The sequence below is a fragment of the Dermacentor variabilis genome, chromosome 3, assembly GCF_050947875.1.
Source record: "Dermacentor variabilis isolate Ectoservices chromosome 3, ASM5094787v1, whole genome shotgun sequence".
In the NCBI taxonomy this organism is placed as follows: domain Eukaryota; kingdom Metazoa; phylum Arthropoda; class Arachnida; order Ixodida; family Ixodidae; genus Dermacentor; species Dermacentor variabilis.
This window is the reverse complement of record NC_134570.1, coordinates 84,657,904-84,675,519: the sequence shown is the minus strand read 5'-3', so window position 1 is coordinate 84,675,519 and position 17,616 is coordinate 84,657,904. Positions and strand designations below refer to the sequence as shown.

Sequence of the window (17,616 nt, the reverse complement as noted above, 5' to 3'; positions counted from 1 at the left end):
ATAATAGTGATATCAATATCTTTATCTTCCACTTACATGTTGAGGAATCATTTATTTTAAGCTATTTACTTTGCCTCTGCCCATCGACGTGCAAATATGAACATGGCATCAAAGTCTTGAAATCAATCTGAAAACTCATACAGAACTGAGCTCTAAAGAGCGCTACTTGTTGAACTGAGGGCTTTTGGCAACACTAGAACTAAAATAACAGAAGCGACGTATCTCATAGACACCGTGCGCCTTCTTTTGGCGCACACTTCGAATCATCAGACCATAGCTTGACTAAATAGCTCAATCAGGTGCTATTACTTCAGTCATTAACAGCTCAAGTACTACATGAAATGTAAGCTTGAATAGAAAGGAATAAATCATTTTATTGCTCGGTTTCCTCTTGAAATAAGGTATACCTCAATTGCCGCTATGCATGTTCCGTGGTTTATCTTTGCAAGTACCATTTTTCGGCCAATTGGTAGTACGGTCGACGTCGGTACACTGACATATTGGGCCACCCGGACATCCAGAAAATGATCCATCTTCATTGAGGACACAATTCTATAACGACAAAAGCAAGTGTAAGAGAAAGAAAGTTTCAGGAAAATCAGAACATGTATTGTGATGATAATTGTTGGTTTAACAGTATTGTTAAAGGGGTGATTGCAATTCCTTGCATTAAAGCTTTCGTGTTCAATTAGAATCACAATCTGGAAATGTGAGTTCACATATGCGAAATATTAATGACCTTGAGAATGTTACCTGGAGCAATATTATTGTTTTACTTAGTATAGGGGAGCGAGGAGATGAGAACAGTGGCGCATTGTTCGTATGCAGGAGCTAATTTCGGTCAAAAAATTTAAGTAAAGGCTCCCGAAGTAGGGCGTTCCTACGAAATACGTAGAGCCAATGAAGGCCGCACACGTCATCTGATCAATGAGGTCACATATTGTTGCTCAAATATTTCGATGCAAACAACTCTTTAGAACTGAAGGGGTCAGAAGTTCGCAACAAAAGATTTTCCTTCCAGAGCGTGAGCGCTTAGAAAGAAATTGTGTTAGGCTGCCGCCTATTTTCACAATACCGGTGCAAATGTTAAGCTGCGGTACGACCCTATTTTATTCATAAAGGGCGGTAGAATTTTAGCGATGAATCTAATGGTGTTTTAAAGGACACTAGCCATTCCATTAGCACTAATGTGGTCTCGTCGGCTTGGCGACAAACCAGCTCTATGGACGAGCTTGGTCTTTTGAATCTGGATGCCAGACGCACTACAAATAAATTTACACGGTTTCTGTCTCAAATTTCACCATATTCGCCCCACCTTGTTGGCATTACCGAAAACTGGCTGTATGATAGCATACTCGTTTTCCAATTCACTCCACATGACTGCCCAGTGGTTCGAACCTCTCGTGTGGTTCCCAAAGGCGGCGGTGTTGGATTGATTTTCCAGTTCGATGTTAAATTCTGGATTATTTCTCCGTCATCTGACACGGAATTTGTTTGGGGCAAGATTTACGCACAAAAGCAAGGTATTGTTATCTGCGTCCTTTATGGTCCTCCCAACTCATTTCCAGGTCAACGACTTGCCCTCAGCACTTTCACGGATGCGCACAATCAGTCTGCGTCCAACTTTATATACATTGATGATTTCTATATTCCTGGTGTCCACTTACCTTCCTGTCTTTTTCCGTTCGTGAAGCTCACTTAGCTGCTGAGGTGTTAAATCTTTCTTTCCTTATTGGAATGGCTCAAGTGGTGTGTGATGCTTCCGGAGAAAGTCATCTCTTATACCTAGTGTCCTTAAGCAATGGCTTTGCCAATAGCAGCTTCGAGTGTGAAGTGGTTTAAGGTATATAGGACCTAAGCATTCTTTTGGTTAACCCTAATTGCTGTTTTTAAATTCGTATTTTATTTTCTCCTGCGCATTTTGTGGCGTTAAGAAAGTGGAAGACAGTTGAATTATAGACACTCTTCTTGACAATTCTGGCAAGTTTAGGATGCTGAGTGTTGGTGATGATATCGATAATCTCGTAAGATACATTCAGAAGACGGTGAAATGTGTGCTGAGCTTTGCGGTTACGTTCAGCACAGGAAGCAAAACTCGCTAATTCCACGGATTAGCAGATATTCTGTATATTTCACGTCGAGTACGCAGGTACGGCACTGCAGGGTACCCACCGACATCACACCTTTGTCCGCTTTGCCAACACAAAGCCGGACGTACGCCTAAACATCCTTTAAACCAAAAAGTACTTGTTTCAAGTTCAACTTCCTCGTTTCCGGAGGGATAAGTCTAGAAAATGATGGTTTTAATCTTGCCGGACGCAGCTTTGACAAAACCTATCGAGCAGAAACATGAAGTTGTTAATTACCCAGCAAACATTTATATGTGATGTATCGCCAACTTCATCGTCATCTTCATCGTGCCAGTGATGTATCGCCAACTTCATCGTCATCTTCATCGTGCCTTCATCGGCACTGCCATGGTCATCATGACACGTGAGCAGCGGAACACACGGACGCAGGCTGCAATAAAGCTGCGGTGCTTGCGGCGTTATGTCTGATTGATGTCAGTGTTTTTAAGCCTAGTGCGACATATCAGTGGCGACGAGGCTTAGCGTCGCTAGGTGAGAAGACCCGCGTCAGCATGAGTGCTGGACGGCCACCGGAATGTGCCGATGCAGAAGGTACGTGGCCTACGTATCGCGTTCGCTTGGAGGCATACTTTGAGGCTCATAGCATCGTGGACCCAACGAAGAAGCGAGCGCTGCTCATCGCTTCGCTCACGGACAGTGCAGTGCGTGTGGTGCAGGGCCGGTGTCAACCAAAAAAGGTGAATGAACTGAGCTATGAGGAAGTCGTCGGGTATCTGGAAGATCACTATGCTCCGGAGGTCAACGAGATCGCTGCAAGTTATGCTTTCTTCATGCGTTCGCAACAAGACGGGGAAGCTGCTCAGGACTTCATTGCGGACATTGAACGCCTAGCTGAGAAGTGTAACTTCGGCACGTCATTGGAGCGCATGTTGAGGGATCGAATCGCTTGCGGAGTGCTGGATGAAGACGTTCGGCGCCATTTACTGACGCGACGGAAGCTCACCTTAGAAGAGGCTGAAGACTTTGCTGTCTCGGCACAGAGAGCTGTTGAAAATGCCAGGAGCATGAACTCGGCGCACTCAGAAGTACATTTTTCCCGACAAAAGAGCCATTCCTCGAAGCGACTTCCCAAGCCGGAACAACGCGACGTGTGTGGAAGGTGTGGAGAATCGCCTGCTGAGGATGAGTGCAAACACCTTCGCGCGGTGTGCCACCGGTGTGGAAAACGAGGACATCTACGTCGGATGTGCCTGTCTAGCAAAAATAGTGACCGTCGGCAGGGATCTTATCCAGCAAGACAACGGCGCCAGGGTTCGTACGCCATGGCAGCCGGAGAGGACACAAGCTCGGACGACAACGACGCCTTGCACACGATTACAGCGGTTTTCCATCACGCAGCCAGTATCCGCAAGGTTAGGCCTATTTACAAGGACATCAGTTGGAATAACGTTCCGCTCACTATGTTGGTGGACACGGGGTCACCTGTAAGCGTCATTCCCGTAACGGTGTTCCGCAAGTACAAGCAGCTCTGGCCTCCGTTGGAGAGTTCACAGCTCAAGCTTTCTTGTCTCTTGGGAGAACTTCCAGTTGTCGGCCAGATTAGCATGACTGCTACGTGCGACGGGAAAAATATTCCTGGTACTGTCATAGTCGTCGACAGCTCCGGACCATCTTTGTGCGGCAGAGACACTATCAAGGCATTTAATGAAGTTGGAGTGGCAATGTTGTCGAATGTGGAGCGAATCTGCAACCGGCTGGAATACAGGCTGTCAGCACAGGTCTGCAACAGCTGCTTGACGAATATGCCGACGTGTTTGCTCCGGGACTCGGCCTGTGCAAAGGACCACCGGTCACATTTCAATTCAAAGAAAACGCGTGTCCACGGTTCTTTAAGGCCCGTACTGTACCCTACGCTCTCAGAGATAAGATGTCTGAATCGTTGGATCAGCTGGTCGCGGAAGGCGTTTTGACGCCGGTAAAAACCGCTGAATGGGCAACCCCTGTGGTACCCGTTTTGAAGGGCGATGGGTCCCTCCGACTGTGTGGAGACTTCCGTATGACTGTGAATGCGGCCACTGTGGTAGAACAATACCCGTTGCCTCGAGTGGACGACATTTTTGCTAGGTTAAACGGCGGCGAAGTATTCACGACCTTGGCTTTGCGTCAAGCCTACAACAAGTTGCTATTGGATGAGGAAGCAAAGAAGATAACAGTCCTCAACACCCAGAAGGGTCTTTTTTTGTTTTAACAGATTACCGTTTGGCGTAAGTTCTGCTCCAGCTATATTCCAAAGGCGAATGGACGGACTGCTGGGGGATATTCTTGGAGTGCAGGTGTACCTGGATGACATTATCATCGCCGAGAAAAAACATGATTCATCTAGGCTCAAAACCGTGCTGCAGCGGCTGCGGGAGTATGGTCCCCGACTGAACAAGGGAAAGTGCAAGTTTCGGCAAGACGAAGTCACATTCTTGGTCATCGTATCGACGCGAAGGGTCTGCGACCGAAGGACGACAATATCAAAGCCGTTGTTGAAGCCCCAAAGCCCACCTCGGTGAGTGAGCTTAAAGCTTTTGTCGGTCTCGTAAATTACTATGGCAAGTTCCTGCCCAATCTGGCCACCATGCTAGCTCCGCTACATGCTCTCTTATCCAAAGGAGTCAAGTGGCAATGGAGCCAGGAACAGGAGAAAGCATTTCAGCAAGTTAAGCAGGCAATTGTGGCTTCCAAGTTTCTGGCTCACTTCGACCCGGATAAGCCACTGCGGCTGGAGTGCGATGCATCAACAGTAGGCATTGGGGCCGTTTTGTCGCACTGCGTGAATGGTGTTGACTACCCCATCGGATTCCGGTCCAGGACAGTTACCAAGAGCGAGCGCAATTACTCGCAGTTAGAAAAAGAAGCTTTGGCACAGGTATTCGGCGTCGCCCGGTTTAAAGACTACCTGTACGGACATCACTTCGTCTTAGTAACAGACCATAAGCCTCTTACTGGTTTATTCAATCCAGGTAAAGCCATACCACCGATGGCGGCCGCAAGAATACAGCGTTGGGCCTTGTTTCTTGGCAACTACAACTACACATTGCAGTACCGGAAGGGCAGTGACCATTCCAATGCTGATGCCCTCAGTCGGTTGCCCTTGCCAGTAATGGAGGAGCCGCGGGACTTTGCTGCCGACGAGTACGTTTTGTATGCCCACTCTCTTGAGGAAACAGCGCTTTGCGCCCGCGAGGTTGAACATCTGACTAATCGAGACACCAGCCTTCTGCAGGTTAAAAAATGGATTTCCCAGGGATGGCCATCATATCTTCCGCAGGGCCATGAGCATCTCCGGCCGTACTTCAACAGAAGAACAGAGCTTACAGTCAGCCATAATTTGGTGTACTGGGGACATCGCATTGTTCTACCCCTGGCAGCGGCAAGGCGTGTGTTGCGTCTTTTGCACGAGACACACCCCGGCATGACAGCCATGAAAACCACAGCGAGAACGTTGTTTTGGTATCCGGGACTGGATTCCGACATAGAGCGACTGGTGAACTCATGTTCCACATGTGCGCAGGCTTCAGCGATGCCACCAGCACAGATACCTTTGGCCTGGCCAGCCACCGGGGAAAGGTGGAGCCGGCTGCACGCAGATTTCGCAGGCCCGTTGAACGGACAAATGGTCTTAGTCGTCGTCGACTCGGAAACGAAATGGATGGAAGCCATTCCAATGAAAACTGCCACTTCGCAAACCACGGCCAAGGCACTAAGATCAATATTTGCACGGTTCGGCCTTCCAAAAACCTTTGTTTCTGATAACGGACCACAATTTGTGGGCAAAGTTTTTCGTGAGTTTCTGGCATGGAACAATGTGTAACAACTCACAACAGCCCCTTATCATCCACAGTCGAATGGGTTAGCCGAAAGAGCTGTGCGTACGCTCAAGGAAGGACTAAAGAAGAACCCCGGAATAGACCTCAGAATACGCATAGCGCGGGTTTTATGTCGATATCGCTGAACGCCCGTCAAGGATGGGAAGTCGCTGGCGGAACTCTTATTGGGGTACCAAATAAGAACAAAGCTGGACTGTATCGCTCCCGATGAAAGGTCACCAGAAATATAACCACGAGTTGGAGGGTCTCCAGTTCAGGCAGGTGACCCACTCTGGATGCGCGATTTCCGAACAAGTCGTCGCAGGTGGATACCAGGAGTAGTGCGAGATCAACTGGGGTCCAGAATGGTCACTGTTGATTCCGGGAAAGGAATTCAGCGGCGACACTTGGACCAGGTGAGACGTCGAACTGTCTCAGACTCTTTCTCGACACAGAGGGTAGCCGTAAACCCTGCAGATAGCACTCCAATCACGTCGCGACATAGTCCGGAAGTGGCCCAGACGGATAGCCCGCCACCGTTACGAAGATCGACCCGACAGCGACGGCCTCCTGAACGCTTGGACCTGTAAGAGGAGGAGAAGTGATGTATCGCCAACTTCATCGTCATCTTCATCGTGCCAGTGATGTATCGCCAACTTCATCGTCATCTTCATCGTGCCTTCATCGGCACTGCCATGGTCATCATGACACGTGAGCAGCGGAACACACGGACGCAGGCTGCAATAAAGCTGTGGTGCTTGCGGCGTTATGTCTGATTGATGTCAGTGTTTTTAAGCCTAGTGCGACATATCAATATGGCCTTAGGAAATTATTCACAAGAAAATGATGAAGTTGATTTTTTTGACTGTGACTTTCACAGGTTTATTCAAGATTGTGAGGCCGCTGTTGAACGTGTTTTGAATCTTGTGTTGATTTTATGTATTAGCAAATCTTGTGGTCACGATAGAGTTCAAAAAGTATTATTTCATCGTTATGCATGTAGGCAGTACCTCATAAGTAGGAAATCTACTTAATATTATTGAGACCTTCCCTATGCAGTCAACGAGAAGAAATGACACCGGAGGTCGTGACTTTCATTAGTAAACTCATAAGAAGCCAACAAAGAATGACACCAATGTCAGTGATGATGATACACCTTTTGATTGATAATTGAAGTAAAGAAATGACTAATTAATTGGAATTAATTTGGAGAAAACAACTGGCCACAGGTGAGATACGATTCCACTTTTTCGCATTACACGTGCGATGCTTTCACCAAGTAAGCTAAAAATCGGGCAACTTTGGTGCCTTCGGGTAGCATGTCTGGGTTTATTGACCAGTTACATTCATTCATAAAGTTCACGTAGAAGCGACGCCTGTGGCAGAAAGGATGTTCCTTACCCGCCGCCAAGGCCTTTAGTAGTGGCACTGGCTCGCAATCACAAGGTTAGTCCTCGCAGTAGCACGTAAATACGCCGAAAGGTAGATGAGAAAACAGCGCTGCTGTAGCTCAGTTGGCAAGAGCATCAGACGCGTGATGCTTATACGTGCGTTGGTATCCCACCTGCGACCAATTGGTTTTCACCTATCACCTACTTTCATTGCCAATTGTATATAATTTGCTTAAGTGAATTAGACAATAGAAGTAATATCACTTACGCTGTCCTTGGCGTCATTGTTTGTTGGATTGCTATGAGGCGACTAATATATATATATATATATATATATAAATATATATATATATATATATATATATATATATATATATATATATATATATATATATATATATACATACAATTCTACTATGACCAGTGCAGACTCACCATCCGAATCAGCTGAACAGCAGTGAACGCCTTTCCAAATGCGTGGTTTTCTATTTTGACAAATGACGAACGAATCTGGCCCCCTTTGTCACCTCATCTCTCTCTCTCTCTCTCTCTCTCTCTCTCTCTCTCTATGTGTCTATAAATATATATATATATATACATATACATATATACCTCGTGTTTTATTCTAGGTTAACAGCCTTTTTAAAAACCACGTGTGAAATTTAGCACAAATCAACTTTTTGAGGAGCGACACTACATGGGTTATACACATTAATTACGCTGGAACTCAACACACGTAATGTACTCATCAATTCTGTTCAGTAATGACCATTTCTACTGAGTACTTTAGAACACCTGATGCAATACGCTAATCGTAGCCAGTGATTTCCTAAGGCTTGAAATGAATTACTAAACTAGCACGAATTTTGAGATAAATGCAGTCAAACTTGCTCGAAAATGCGCTATTCCTCTACTTACCTTCCTTAACAAAACAATTTGACACATATAAGGGAAAAAATTATTGCAACACAAATGCGCTTTGTCACAAACGTTGGTTTCGCATATCTCCAAATTCACGTCGCCCTCAGAATTTTTTTAAGTGGATATGACTTGAAATGTCATCGACTACACTTCGTATATGGAAATTCTTGCATAAGGTACTGAGTTTTAGGTTAATTAGGTGAACGTTCGTATTTATTGAAACATTCACTTGATTGGCAAATAACGTCTGCGTCTGAGAGCATTCGTGCTCAATAAGTGGAGCAGTTCTACCTCTCACGGATAATTAAATTAAAACTATATTAGAAACAAAACGATAAAACAAACACACACACATGTATATATATATATATGCATATATATATATGTGTGTGTGTGTGTGTATAGCGTGAAGATCTCATGTTGTGATTGGTGGTATGATTAAGAAGATGAGAGCGGCCTTCCCTCGCGCTACAATGTTGTTCAAAGGCGAGTTCACTGGGGCTAGCTTGTGTCTTCATCGGGATCAATGCGGTCACATAAATATCTTCGACTCTGAGTTGCGTAGTGTCCAAGTGTGCCTCAAGCCACAACAATTTGGACACTTAGTCGAATGTTCATGTCACTTTTGCATTCAGCCTGTTCTTTTGTGTGACGAATTGTCCTGTGGTGGCCTTCACTGTCTTGATCAGCTGAGAATATAGTGAATTCTATGATTTGCAAGTTGTATTACAACGTCTGCTATAAGCAAGCAGTTTTAGCTTGACATGTACTGTGTGCTCCACTCGGAGAAGTGTTCGATGACAGTTTGCATGCAGTTACTCCGCAAGAACGCTCGTCGGCGTGCGCCCAATTGTTGTGCCGGCAGCGGGACGGAGAACTGGACATGTGCTTTACTGCTGAGCCGATTTCACGGAGTGCCACCGTACTTTAAGTTCCTTTCTTTTTAGTTGTGCAGCAAGGCAGATTGCTCCTTGCCTGCGCCTCTGGTCTATCGATATTTTGGTCAATCAATATATCGATATATTTTGTGAACTCCTCAGTTATTCCTCGAACATTCAAGCGGCTCCCACTGTCCTGGTTCTCTGTTTATCTGAGATGAGGTATATGTATGTTGCCGCGTGCTGAATTCATTCTCATATCGCACAATACATGCAGTCAAAGTGTTTTTCTTTTTTCTCTTTACTACCAGTTAGTCATCCCAATTTATCCTGTATTGCTCTTCGCCCCCCCCCCCCCACGCACATCGCATCTTCCACACTTATTATCGTTTCTGGTGTCTATGCGAGGTTATATAAACGTTAGCTTATGTATCACGAGGAGCAAACAATCAAAGACACCAAAGAAAACATAGGGGTAATTACTTGTACTTGCTAATTCAATTAAAGGAGTTATAAATCTACGGCCTATAAAGTGGATGAAAAGACATGCTGCTGTATGGAACGATCCCACGTCTTCGCATTACGCATGCGATGCCCTCGCACGCGCAATGCGAAGACGTGGGATCGTTCCCCATCTGCGGCATGTTGTTTCTCATCCACTTTCATTGCCATTAACATATAATTTCTTTATTTCAGTTAGTAAGTACAAGTAATTACAGCTATGTTTTCCTTGGTGTCTTTGTTCGTTTGCTTCTGATGATATCATTAATAAATATAGGGCGCCTCGTTAACCATGTCCACGATCTGAGGTCTAGTGTTCCCTTGACCGCTTAATTCAACGCAATGTTTTAAAAAATGCCTCTTACCAAAGGCATCACTGCTGAGGCGAGTGGCGCATCACAGATACAAGACACAGCTGCAGCTTTGATTTATTTGGAAATTACTCTTACGTTGATGCCTCGCATCTCACACATTGCAATAAGCCATCAATTTTGCACTCCATCACCAGCGCAGGAAACCGTCGTTGTGTCCACTTAAACAACTTCAGCAGTAACCTCAAATCCGTAAGAATGTTTGAGCGAATGTAGCACTTGACTTTTTGTCTGCGGATTCTCGCTGACATCTCTTTCGTGGTGGTAGGGAAAATGGCATGCTTCAACACATTTCACTTCGTTTGTTATTATCAATGAGAAACTGGAAGAGTTGACTGTTGGGCTAGTTGGATGTCCATATTTGAAGTAGCAGCTTAGCGCGAATAAAAGCACGAACACAAGGAAGACAGACAAGGACACGCGCTACCCACAACTGTTTAACGGAAGGAAGTATAGTGCATATATATATATATATATATATATATATATATATATATATATATATATATATATATATATCATCTTGTCACGCATGCGCCTACCAAGCACAAGAGTAGCCGGTAAATGCACATCAAAGGCGGTTGCACAAGGAGTTAAATTCGGCATCCAGTAATGTTATAGAAGGCTCAATCACCCATCTATCTCTATTCTTCTTGATGAAGAACGCCTCAAGAGCGAGCTTGGAAGAGGCGTTGCCGCTCCCGCCAAGAATAGTTGTCGCAGAAAATACAGCGTCGCAGCCACACGCGGTAACATGAGCCACCAAATGTGCGTCCTTATCCTCTTTCTTCTTTAGTTCTTGTGCATGTTCCCTTAAACGGTCATTTACACAATGCCCAGTTTGACCAATGCAGAGCTGCCCACAAGTGTGCAAGGGAATTGCATAAACAACCCCTCTGGACCACGCAACAAAGGGCTTTTCATACCTCGTGCGGCAGCCCCGCCTGCTCTTACAGCAAACTCGAGAACACAGCTTCGAAAGCTTGTTGGAAGCAGAGAAAACCTGAGGAATACCATGACGGTTAGCTACCTTTTTAAGGTTGTGTGACACTTTGTGTCATCATCATCATCATCATCATCATCATCATCAGCCTGGTTACGCCCACTGCAGGGCAAAGGCCTCTCCCATACTTCTCCAACTACCCCGGTCATGTACAAATTGTGGCCATGTTGTCCCTACAAACTTCTTAATCGCATCCGCCCACCTAACTTACTGCCGCCGTCTGCTACGCTTCCCTTCCCTTGGAATCCATTCCGTAACTCTTAATGACCATCGATTATCTTCCCTCCTCATTACGTGTCCTTCCCATGCCCATTTCTTTTTCTTGATTTCGACTAAGATATCATTAAATCGCCTTTGTTCCCTCACCCAATCAGCTCTTTTCTTATCCCTTAACGTTACACCAACAATTCTTCTTTCCATAGCTCGTTGCGTCGTCCTCAATTTAAGTAGAACCCTTTTCGTAAGCCTCCGGGTTTCTGCCCGGCATGTGAGTACTGGTAACACACAGCTGTTATAAACTTTTCTCTTAAGGGACATTGGCAACCTGCTGTTCATTATCTGAGAATGCCTGCCAAACGCGCCCCAGCCCATTCTAATTCTTCTGATTATTTCAGTCTCATGATCCGTATCCGCAGTCACTACCTGTCCTAAGTAGATGTATTTCCTTACCACTTCTAGTGCCTCACAACCTATCGTAAACTGCTGTTCTCTTCCGAGACTGTTAAACATTACTTTAGTTTTCTATTCCCTACGTACACAAGGTGTACGTTGTGAATAACCTCTGGTCTTACCTTCGGTCGTTTGACCTCTGCTCTCGCCCTTCGTGCTCCAAGCATTACTTTTTGCAGAAGAGACTCTACTATAGCGTTGACGACCATCAAAGGGAAACCAGCTGTCAAAAGGTGTCCAACTTGGTTCGTATACTAGACCGCATTTGGTGTACGCACGATTTCCGCAAAGCTCATGGGTAAAAGTTCATGGGTAAAAACGAGGTGGCACATACACAAGGTGTCACACAAGCTTAAAAAGGTTGCTGCTAACCGTCATGGTATTCCTCTGGTTTTCTCGGCGCCTAACAAGCTTTCGAAGCTGTGTTCTCGAGTTTGCTGTACGACCAGGCAGGGCTGCCGCACGAGGCATGAGAAGCCCTTTGTTGAGTGCTCCAGAGGGGTTGTTTATGCAATTCCCTTGCCTAAACAATTCCCTACATTGGCCATACTGAGCGTTGCGTAAATGACCGTTTAAGGGAACATTGGCAAAAACTACAGAAAAAAGAGGATAAGGGCTCACATTTGGTGGCTCATGTTAACGCGTGTGGTTGCGACGCTCTGTTTTCTGCGACAACTATTCTTGGCAGGAGCGGCAACGCCTCTTCCAGGCCCGCTCTTGAGGCCTTCTTTATCAAGAAGAATAGAGATAGATGTGTGAGTTAGCCTTCTATCACATTACTGGATGCCGAATGTAACTTCTTGCGCAACCGCCTTTGATGTGCATGCACCGGATACTCTTCTGCTTGGTAGGCGCATGCTTGACAAGAGGATATATATATATATATATATATATATATATATATATATATATATATATATATATATATAGCGCTTGTCCTTGTCTGTCTTCGTTGTGTCCGTGGTTTTATTCGAGGTAAGCTACTACTTCAATATGAGTAACTGACACGCGATATTTGCTAATACCGCATTTTATCTGGACTAGATCAGCTTCTAGCACTTGAACCTTATTGTTGGAGTGTGATACGCCGAATAAAAGTTCGAGGATTGATGTTGTAGCCTAATAGAACTTTTCAGAAGTCCCATAAGAACTTCTTGTTATGCACTGTTATTAGTTGAGTAATTAAGAAAGAATGTTCTACCGCAAATTTATTTTTATAGGTCTGGTTAGAATAGCAATACAAGTCAACTAAATGTCATGAGGCAATAGTGTGAAACTCTTGGCTGCCGTCCGCAGAAGAGTATCGCCCGCAGTGCCTCGGCCAGCTGCAAAAGCAATATTCCTCCCCTGTGCCCTCTCACATCTTACTGTAAGGCGACGTCACGTTTACTTCAATGTGTCCACCTACTTTTGATTCAGCCTCCTGTTTTTTTTTCATGTTAGCTCTGTTTTACGGGGGGGGGGGGGGTAAGGTTTCGCGTTTCACGGAAATCCTTGCGTGGTCACTGCTACTGGGTGCGCGTGCGCTGGTTATGGGGACGTGCGACGTAGCAGGCGCATTCAGTGATTTGCACTTAACTTGCGGGAAGATTGAATTTCAGAGCGAGCTCGGTTAAAAAAGTAATGACACGGGGCGTTTAGCTAAAATTCGGAGTTGCTAATTTAGCGAGCGTAGGCGCTGTATTGTGCAAACATGATCGTCGTCACGTTATCTACACCATAATCTAGTTTGGTTATAATTGATTTTCTCTACCAAGGGGCAGCGGAGAGCGACAGCACCAGGCTATTTTGGTGACATCATATATATATATATATATATATATATATATATATATATATATATATATATATATATATATATATATATATATATATATATATATGTCTTGAAATTGCAAATTCATAGATGAAGGCCAGTTGCCCGATTCGGCTGGAAGGTTCCGCTATTCGCAGGTAGAAGGAGACAACGAGAAAACAACAAACCCATGTGGTGAATCAAAATGGCGTTCTATAAAATCCTAGCACATTGCAACAGTCCTTGTGCACACATAGGCCCTGTATAGTCATTATGATATGTAATATCTCAGGGCTAGGAGCTCTGGGCTATCAGCTGGAATTTTATGTTTTGATAGAGTCACTCGACAATGCGCAGATATGTAAAAATCCTTGTATTTCCTAACGCGACCTGTAACTGATGCAGCGTGCTTCGGGAAACTATTGCTGTGAAAGGTTCGCAATATAACGATTCGCAAATTCGCAATATAACGATTGAGGGCATCAAACACTTACTCCCAGGCACATGGGACTGTTTGAACTGCCTGTGCCTGTGTTCGAGGCTGATCCAAGGTTTGCGATCCTGAAATAAAGTAATAGCAATAAATTGCACTGAGCACAAAACACCTTGATTCCATAGGTGTAGACGTAGCATACGACATATTTTCATACACAATACTTTTCCAATTACCGCACTTCATATTGCAGAACGCTTTCTGTATCTTTTTCTCAAAGTGGACGTGTCGGACGTACTACAGAGATTTGCGCAAAACGTGGGCGGCAGCAATTATAAAACGTTAAGCAGTAAGCTCGAATATCGATAAAAACAGTGACTGGGGTGAAAGGAGATTTCTGGGGTGATTTCTGGGGTGAAAACAAAGTTGGAGAAGTTAAGTAGAAAATTAAACAGCAAGGCTTTTTACAAAGAAAAGATGGGACCAAGAAAACTTCTTCTGATACTGGTTTCGCTTATTTTTTATCACAAAATCTGCAGCCTCTGTGCGATGCTCTACACATCGCACACGTAATGGAAATACATGGAATTGTTCCACACATACGGCTAGTTGTACTTTTATCGGTCTTCATTGCCAGTAATTTATCATGTCAATACAAGCAATTTCCCCTATATTGGCCCTGCTGTCTTTGTTGGCATCTTATGACACACACACACACACACACACACACACACACACACACACACACACACACACACATATATATATATATATATATATATATATATATATATATATATATATATATATATATATATATATATATATATATATATATATCGTAGTAAAGAAGAAGAACACTATTCTGCCCTTCGTACCCTATGCTTAACAACCCGCTACTCAGAGCACCACTGGCTTTTCACACTTTTTCTTACTGTACAGCAGGCACCCGTCGCCCACCATCGACGAAATTCTACGATACCGCCTGGATGCATCAATTGTCTACCCATGTCTGCCACGACAAGACATGCTGAAGAGAGCCGCGAACGCGCATGGGCCTTTACCTCTAATGACCAAGAGCGCCACAAGAGCACCCACCTTCTTTCCTGGAGCGCTCGTGTAGCTCTCCATTCCTTTCGCAGCCCCTGGGCTCTCTACGTAACTACTGCCCGAGTATCAATGGCTATACGGTATCATCCTTCCCTTATCCCCGATTAACTACGCGATTGAACCGATTGAACCGTGATCACAAACGCACCGTCCTGAACTAAACATTGTCAACCTCGAATGCCTCAGACCGTGCTATGATCGACTCATATTGAGGAGCTGTTAGTTCACCAAACGGCTGCCTTTTCCTCCCCGGGGGTAATTGCAGCGAAGAAAAGGAACACTTTAGTAGGCCATCCTCTCCAGCGCTTTCTAATGGTTCAAGCTCTAAAACGCTGTCTTCGGGGAACGCCACTCGTGCTGAGAGTACGTGCCTTTCGCTGATGGTCGGTTCAACCATTCATGGCTGATAAACACCTTCGTAATGTACATAAAGCATACGCGTATGATTTTTTACTCCTTGCTTTACGCTATACCTCCATGACTGATGCTATTTCTAATGAGTCTGTTCAACTCGATACAATTATGTCCTGGAATCCTTCTGTGGAAATAGTAATTCACTACACTAAGTCGATGTAATAATTTGAATCCAAAGGTAGTTGCTGGAATGTCGTTCTATGTGTTTTGTATTTTGTACGCTCTTTATCCATACACAGTGTGTGCTCAAGCCAGAAAAATCCGCCATTTTCCTTCCATCTTTTGAAGTCCGCTGAAAGATATGAATGTAAAGGGACAAGTCGCGATGCGTTGGTGTTTTCCTGGGAATTTCGCAAATATGACCAAATTGTTTCTTGCAAACAAACTGATGCCGTCCTTTAAGTAAACAAAAGCTTTTCCTTGATAATAAAGTATTATTCTTTGGTGCCACTTGTACCAAGATACTGAAATTGTGTAACACTATAACGGTTTTCTCACTCGACCATGAAGCCAAATCTAGTACACCTGTAAAATGTTCCTAGAGTGAGAGCTGTGGCAAACAATGGTATTCGGCAGATACGACACTCAGGTGAGGAAGGGCTCTTAGTACCGCTACATCCTTCAATAAGTTTGCGAGTTAGTTCATGGTGACTAGACATTTACCTTCTGTCTGTCGAAGAAAAAGTCCACATAAAGTTCTTGTCGGGCAGTCAATTTGAACAGCTCTTAAACTTTCATTATTGTTTCAGAATAAAATTTAGCGCAGAATCAGTGAAATTATTTTACATTATCGTTCAGGTTATACATAGACACGTTAGTCCCATCATTATTTGCATTTGTACCACGTGTAGTTTAGGAGCTATAACACGTGTGGTCGACGTGTTATCGGATCGGATCTAACTATCGGATCACTGCGAGATAAGTAGGCGGCATTGCAATCCTCATAAAAATTTGTTTTAATAACGTATTTTGTCCCTTGTTAGATACATATGCATGTAGAACAAATTCTTAAACGCCAAGTTTTACAAAGCACTTTTAGATGACATCTATTGAACTATAAGAAACGGGTCCCTTATGTGGTTGATCCACAAGAAACATTTGTAGCAACACTTACATCACGATCAATGCAAGCACAAGTGCAAGCATTGCCAGAGAAATGAAACGAGGCATCGTACGGGCGCTTTTTCAGAACAGCAGAACCATGTCCTGTGGTAAAACTTCGCCCTTTTTATATTATACCGGTGACGTCAACCCTAAGTGATGTTTCGATACACTTAGTTTTAAATTATGAAAAGTTGCAACAATGTGCAAGAAAGACTTTGTTCTGTCAACTGCAGAGAACCATTGTCCTCATGTTTTCTTTATAAAGTTATCATTGATTCTGCAAGACTTCAAAATAATTCTATATGAGAATTTTTCAGTTTGCATAAAAGAAACAACCCTGGTGGCTTAGCAGCTGTGGTTTTGCGCTGCTAAATACCACCTGGCGGGAGGAAATGCCGGGCACGGTGGCCACGTTTCGGTGGAGGTGAGGTGCCTAAACGCCCGTGTCTCGTGCAACGGGAGCACGTTAAAGATACCCCAGTGTTCAAAATTAATCTGGATTCCGCCACTACGGCGTGTCTAATAATCAGATCCTGGTTTTGGCGCGTAAACCGCAGAATACAAATCAAGTTTCACATAGCACAGTAAACCAACAACTTGAATCCAGCGGCAGAATTCAGCCAAATATCTGCAGCCTCCATTTCTTATATAAATCGCATAGCACCAGTTTAAGCTTATGAAGCGCAGCTCTTAGCTGCCCGTTCCTGGAGCGAGCATCGGCGTTGTCCCTCGTTATCGAGCAAACGAGCTCAGTGAAACATTAAAGGAAACGCAGAGTGTGCTGGGGGATGAGAGACGCGAACAGGAAGGCGGAGCCACTCTAACGCGAAATGAAAACACATATGAAGCTGCATTAAACATTCTCATTACGAAGTATCGTAATCGTCAGTGAATTTTCTAGTTTGCGAAAATACTTATTTCACCAAAAGACGGCTTTGTCCCAATACGTGAAGCTCGGAAGTTTCTAGTAGTAACGAGGTAGTACATTTATTCCTGCAATATCTATTTCTATTGAAAGGGAGGAACATACTGGTAATAAAAATGCGCATGAACCATCAACAATATTGATCGACATAAAGAAA

At 44.3% G+C, this 17,616-nt stretch overlaps 1 long non-coding RNA gene across 1 annotated transcript; it reads right to left on the bottom strand.

Moving 5' to 3' along the window:
* Positions 1-385: 385 nt before the first annotated feature.
* LOC142574027 (uncharacterized) lies at positions 386-16,624 on the bottom strand. Its single transcript, XR_012826395.1, has 3 exons — positions 16,545-16,624; positions 13,968-14,034; positions 386-552 (listed from the first exon to the last, which is right to left on the bottom strand). It is a non-coding gene; the product is annotated as an uncharacterized LOC142574027 (long non-coding RNA).
* Between the last annotated feature and the right edge of the window lie 992 nt (positions 16,625-17,616).